Below are 6864 nucleotides of genomic sequence, written 5' to 3'. Positions count from 1 at the left end.
TTTATTTCTGATCTGCTCTTGAAGATATTTGAAGAATTCATAAGCATCAGCCAAACCAGCACTTTAATTACAGTTTAAAATTTTAAGGAGGATTTCCCTGGTGGCAGAGTAGATAAGAAGTTGCCTGCCAAGGCAGGTGACACAGGTTCGATCCCTGGTCCAGGAAGATTCCTCATGCCTTGGACTACTGAGCCCACTCTCTAGAGCCTGAGAGCCGTGCTACTGAAGCCTGTGTGCCCTAGAAACTGTGCTCTTAACAAGAGAAGCCATCGCAATCAGAAGCCAATGCACCCTGACGGAAGAGTAGCCCCAGGCTCAGCACAGCTAGAGAAAGCCCGTGTGCAGCAATGAAGACCCAGTGCCATCAAAAATAAATCAATAAATAAAAATTTAAAAAGGATCCTGCAAGCTGAGTGGCACAGCCCACTAAAAAAAATATTTTAAAAATTTAAGAATAGTTAATTAAGTTTGTAAAAGATGATGCTGTGAAAGTGCTGCACTTAATATGCCAGCCAATTTGGAAAACTCAGCAGTGGCCACAGGACTGGAAAAGGTCAGTTTTCATTCCAATCCCAAAGAAAGGCAATGCCAAAGAATGCTCAAATTACTTCACAATTGAACTCATCTCACACGCTGGTAAAGTAATGCTCAAAATTCTCCAAGCCAGGCTTCAACAATGCGTGAACCGTGAACTTCCAGATGTTCAAGCTGGTTTTAGAAAAGGCAGAGGAACCAGAGATCAAATTGCCAACATCTGCTGGATCATCAAAAAAGCAAGAGAGTTCCAGAAAAACATCTATTTCTGCTTTACTGACTATGCCAAAGCCTGTGACTGTGTGGATCACAATAAATTGTGGAAAATTCTGAAAGAGATGGGAATACCAGACCACCTGACCTGCCTCTTGAGAAACCTGTATGCAGGTCAGGAAGCAACAGTTAGAACTGGACATGGAACAACAGACTGGTTCCAAACAGGGAAAGGAGTACATCAAGGCTGTATATTGTCACCCTGCTTATTTAACTTACATGCAGGTTGTGTGTGCGTGTGTGTGTTAGTCGTCAGTCATTTCTGACTCTTTGCGACTCCACGGACTGTAACCCACCAGGCTTCACGGTCCATGGAATTCTCCAGGCAAGAATACTGGAGTGGATTGCCATTCCCTTCTCCATATATGCAGGGTGAAAAGAAAGTGAAGTCGCTCAGTCGTGTCCGACTCTTTGCGACCCCATGGACTGTAGCCTACCAAGCTCCTCCATCCATGGGAATTTCCAGGCAAGAGTACTGGAGTGGGTTGCCATTTCCTTCTCCAGGGGATCTTCCCAACCCAGGGATCAAACTTGGGTCTCCCACATTGCAGGTAGACGCTTTATCCTCTAAGCCATGCTGGGCTGGACGAAGCACAGACTGGAATCAAGATTGCCAGGAGAAATATCAATAACCTCAGATATGCAGATGATACCACCCTTATGGCAGAAAGTGAAGAAGAACTAAAGAGACTCTTGATGAAAGTGAAAGAGGAGAATGAAAAAGTTGGCTTGAAGCTCAACACTCAGAAAACTAAGATCATGGCATCCGGTCCCATCACTTCATGGAAAATAGATGAGAAAACAGTGGAAACAGTGTCAGCCTTTATTTTCTTGGGCTCCAAAATCACTGCAAATGATGACTGCAGCCATGAAATTAAAAGACGTTTACTCCTTGGAAGGAAAGTTATGATCAACCTAGACAGCATATTAAAAAGCAGAGACATTATTTTGTCAACAAAGATCCATCTAGTCAAGGCTATGGTTTTTCCAGTGGTCATGTATGGATGTGAGAGTTGGAGTATAAAGAAAGCTGAGTGCAGAAGAATTGATGTTTTTGAACTGTGGTGTTGGAGAAGATTCTTGAGAGTCCCTTGGACTGCAAGGAGATCCAACCTGTCCATCCTAGAGGAAATAGGTCCTGAATATTCATTAGAAGGACTGATGTTGAAGCTGACACTCCAATACTTTGGCCACCTGATTTAAAGAGCTGACTCATTTGAAAAGACCCTGATGCTGGGAAAGATTGAAGACAGGAGGAGAAGGAGACGATGGAGGATGAGATGATTGGATGGCATCACTCAATGGACATGAGTTTGAGCAAACTCCGGGAGTTGGTGATGGACTGGGAGCCCTGGCGTGATGCAGTCCATGGGGTCACAAAGAGTCAGACATGACTTACCGACTGAACTGAACTGAAACAGTGTTTAAATACCAAAAAAGTTGACTTCAAGGTTTATCACCTGTAAGACTTTGATAAATTGAGCATTAAACAAATAATTCTAAGTGTTCTGCTTCACTTATAAAAGCCTCTTTAATATGAAAATGAAGCTGTTAGTGTCATTTCCAGGGCTCCAAAGAGCTCTGGTACCACAGTCCTCTATGTCTCAACACAGAAATGAATTCTGCAAGAGGCAAAGTGATGGAAAAGAAGTGATTTGTTAGACTAGGATGCTTGTAAGTTTCACAAGGGCTTCTCTGGTGGCTTAGACAGTAAAGAATCTGTCTGCAATGTGGGGACCTGGGTTCGATCTCTGGGTTGGGAAGATCTCCTGGAGAAGGGAAAGGCTACCCCTCCAGTATTCTTGCCTGGAGAATCCCCATGAACAGAGGAGCAGGCAGACAAATGTTGCACTGCCCGGAGTACTCAGTGGGTTACATTTTTATAATCAAAGGAAGAGAGGGAAAGGGGAGAAGATCTTTGTCTTTCTTAAATAGATGTTAGGTTTCCTTTATCAGTTCCTCCCCCAAGTAAGGCAGGGAAGTTTTCTTGTCACTCTATAGTCAGGCCAAGACTGTTATAACATTTTGGAATAATATTTTCAGGTCTCAGTACAATGAAGGCGTTTCATTTTGAAAATTCACCTTTCCATAAATGATTGTTTTTTGTGGGCACAGGGCATATTTTGGGAGTCATTAACTTGATAACACCACTGGGCAGGTTGTAGGCCTTATTCTCTACTATTGTTTTATTGTTTGGGGGGCATTGTGCAAAGAACACGTCTTCGGGGCCAAAGGGCATGTTTTGGAGGTTATTAACTTACTGAACTCACTGGGCAGAATGCAGGTCTCAGGCCACCATTGTTGTATTGTTTTGGGGCATGTCTCGTGCTTCTATTGCGTGGCTTTGTCGCTAAGCAAAGTTAGCTTGATTTTATTGTTAAGCCAGCCAATCTGGCTTTGATGCTAAGCGACTTGTTTTGCTTCATGAGTCAAGCAAGCCCACATTGTTTCAGAATATTCTCATTACTTTCTTGAGTGATCATTAGTCTTATTGTGGTCTCCCAACCCCACTAAAGTTCCCTGTCTATCTACAATTCCCTAATGGGGTTTCTAAGCTATTTGATTATCCTATGCTATTCCTGCTTATTTATGCAGAGTACATCATGCAACATGCTGGACTGGATGAAGCACTAGCTGGAATCAAGATTGCCAGGAGAAATATCATTAACCTCAGATATGCAGATGATACCACCTTTATGGCAGAAAGCAAAGAGTAACTAAAGAGACTCTTGATGAAGGTGAAAGAGGAGACTGAAAAAGCTGGTTTAAAACTCAACATTAAAAAATCAAAGATCATGGCATCTGGTCTCATCACTTCATGGCAAATAGATGGGGAAACAACAGAAACTTTTTATTTCCTTGGGCTCCAAAATCACTGCAGATTGTGACTGGAGTCATGAAATTAAAAGACACTCACTCCTTAGAAGAAAAACTGTAACAAATCTAGACAGCATATTAAAAATCAAGACATCGCTTTGCTAACAAAAAGGTCCATATAGTCAAAGCTATGGTTTTTCCAGTAGTCATGTATGGATGTGAGAATTGGACCATAAAGAACGCTGAATGCCAAAGAATTGATGCTTTCAAATCGTGGTGCTGGAGAAGACTTTTGAGAGTCCCTTGGACTGCAAGGAGATCAAAACAGTAATCCTAAAGGGAATCAACTCTGAATATTCATTAGAAGGACTGATGCTGAAGCTGAAGCTCCAATACTTTGGCCACCTGGGAAAAACTGAAGGCAGGAGGAGAAGGGGACAACAGGGGATAAGATGGTTGATGGCATCACTGACTCAATGGACATGAGTTTGAGCAAACTCCAGGAGATGCTTGAAGGACAGGTAAGCCTGGTGTGCTGCAGCCCATGGGGTCTGAAAGAGTCGGACATGACTGAGTGACTGAAGGACAATTAATAGTAGAAATACTCAGTACGATATAAAACTGAAAATGACTACTCCATCCAGTAAAATTATCTTAGAAAAAAAGAATCATATTTTGCATATAACATTGAAAACTACCAGGAATCCCCTTAGTCAAATTGTATTCAATAGAAATAAGCACCCATGAAACTATAGCAGCAGATGTGAAAAAAAATTAAAATTTGGTATGGATCAAATTTGAAAGACAAATTTAACCCTCATTGTAAAGTTTACCCAGGAAAGAACTGATTCACAGTGATTTCTGCAAAATTGAAAATAGAAAAAAATTAGAAATGGCTAAATCTCACTGTACAAAAAATTGAACAGGAAATCAAGTCTAAATGAAAGTTCACTGATGTTGAGACAGTTCTGATCAAAATATGTTTATTTATGATGTGGAGGAAAAATGAACTTGGAGGTTAAAATGGCAGGTCAAAAACTTTGGGAGATAATGCATATGAAGCATTTAGTAGAGATAATGTACATATCTGGCATGTGGTATGTACTCAAGAAATACTAGGGTTGATTAATTTTTTTAAATTGTGGTAAAATAGAAACAACATAAAACTTACCATTTTCAAGTATAGTTCCGTGGCATTAGCTACGTTCCTGTTATTGTGCAACCATCACCACTATCCATCTCCAGACCTTTTTAATCTTCCCAAATGGCAACCACACCCATTAAATGATAACTTCCCATTTCTCTCTCTCTCCAGCCCCTGATAACTGCCATTTACTTAGCCGTTCATGTCCCTGTGAATTTGATTACTCTATGTACATCATATAAGTGGAATCATAAAATATTTGTCCTTTGTGACTGGCTCATTTCATAATGTCTTTTATGAAAGACATAATGCCATTTTTGTCATTAGCATAGTCTCCTACGTTCATTCATGCTGTAGCATGCATGTATCAGAGTTTTCTTCAAGACTAAATAATATTCCATTGTATATTCATACCACATTTTGTTTATCAATTCATTTGTCAATAGAGACTTGGTTTGCTTCCACTTTTGACTTTTGTGAATAATGTTGGCTATGAACACTGGTGTAGAATTATCTGTTTGAGTCCCTAATTTCAGTTCTTTGGGTTATATGCTCAGAAATGGAACTGCCAGATCAACCAGGGATTGAACCTGTGCCCTCTGCATTGGAAGGGTGGAGTCTTAACACCTGCACAACCAATGAGGTCCCAACCAGATTGTTTTTAAACTGTAGTTTTTCCTTTGCTCAATCTTGCTGTGGAGTTCCCTGATAGCAGTCTACCTGGAGAGGGAAATGAAAGACTTCTCAGAAATCCCTTCCATCTGACAGGAAGACTTCAACTTGATAAAACAAAACCTTGACAGATGAATTCACTGCCCCCCACGCACAAACAGAAAGTAAATACTAATCATTTTATTGATAATTGAGAACTGAGCCCTCTGCTCAGTTTATCAGATCATCAAGCTCTTGAAAAGAAGTGCAAATATCTTAGTTTGACATTTTGCATTCTTATATTTGAAACAGTAATATTTCATTGTATTTATTTAATTATTTTGATTGCTCTGGGTTTTTGTTGCTGCACATGGGCTTTCTCCAGTTGTCACAAACAAGGACCCTTTGTTGTGGTGCATGGGCTTCTTGTTGCGGGGATTTCTCGTCGCTGAGCACAGGCTCTAGGCTCACTGGCTTCAGCAGTTGCAGCACACAGGCTCAGTAGTTGTGACGCATGACTCAGTCGCTCCGCAGCATGTAGAATCTTCACAGGCCGGGGATTAAATTCACATTCTCCAGCATTGGCAGGTGGATTCTTACCCACTGTACCACCAGAGAAGTCCATTTTATTTATTTTTAAAAATATGACTTTAGGCTTCCCTGGTGGCTCAGTGGTAAAGTATCTGCCTGCCAATGCAGGGGACCCGGGTTCAATCCCCGGTGTGGGAAGATCCCATATGCCTTGGAGTAACTAAACTCGTAAGCCACAACTACTGAGTCTGTGCTGTAGAGCCCAGGAGCTGCAACTACTGAAGCCTGCTCATGCTATGGCCTGCACTCTGCAACAAGAGAAGCCACCTCAATGAGAAGCCCATGCTCTGCAACTAAAGAAAAGCCCTCACAGCGCGAAGACCCAGCACAGCCAAATATAAATAAATTTAAAAAAATTTTTAAGTATGATCTTCTCAGTTGAATTTATAACCAGTTGCACCGCAAATGAGGGTGACTACCCCAAATGAACCCACATCTTAATTTTTCCAAATACTCTTATTTGCAAACATGTTATTCTACATATCATAAATATGTTCTTCCTTGTTACACTAAGTTTCAGTCACCTGAAGCTTAACAATAATGTTATCTTGGTATGACTTTTGTTCTTGGCTGTATCTTGTGTATTTCTCAGCAATGACTTTGAGGCTAACAGAATTTACATAGGAAAGAAATGGCACACAAGCAACATCTGGCCCACAGATACCTTTTCTTTGACCTAGGTAGCATTTTGCAATTTTTAAATTACTTACAAACACTCAACATTTGCAAATATTTACATAAAGTCACAGGCTTCTGGTACCTACTTAAAAAACTTAAAGGACCTGGCAATGCTGAGCCCTGAGTCTTTGTTGCTGCCTGCAGGCTTTCTCTAGTTGCAGTGCAGGGGCTTTTCG

At 40.9% G+C, this 6864-nt stretch overlaps 1 non-coding gene across 1 annotated transcript; it reads left to right on the top strand.

Moving 5' to 3' along the window:
• The first annotated feature begins 6076 nt into the window (after positions 1–6076).
• TRNAG-GCC lies at positions 6077–6148 on the top strand. The gene has a single exon. It is a non-coding gene; the product is annotated as a tRNA-Gly (tRNA).
• The last annotated feature ends 716 nt before the right edge of the window (positions 6149–6864 follow it).

Source organism: Oryx dammah, unplaced genomic scaffold (genome assembly GCF_014754425.2).
Source record: "Oryx dammah isolate SB20612 unplaced genomic scaffold, SCBI_Odam_1.1 HiC_scaffold_27, whole genome shotgun sequence".
NCBI lineage: Eukaryota > Metazoa > Chordata > Mammalia > Artiodactyla > Bovidae > Oryx > Oryx dammah.
Note: the sequence above shows the minus strand (reverse complement) of the source record. Positions and strands in the feature narration are given on the sequence as shown.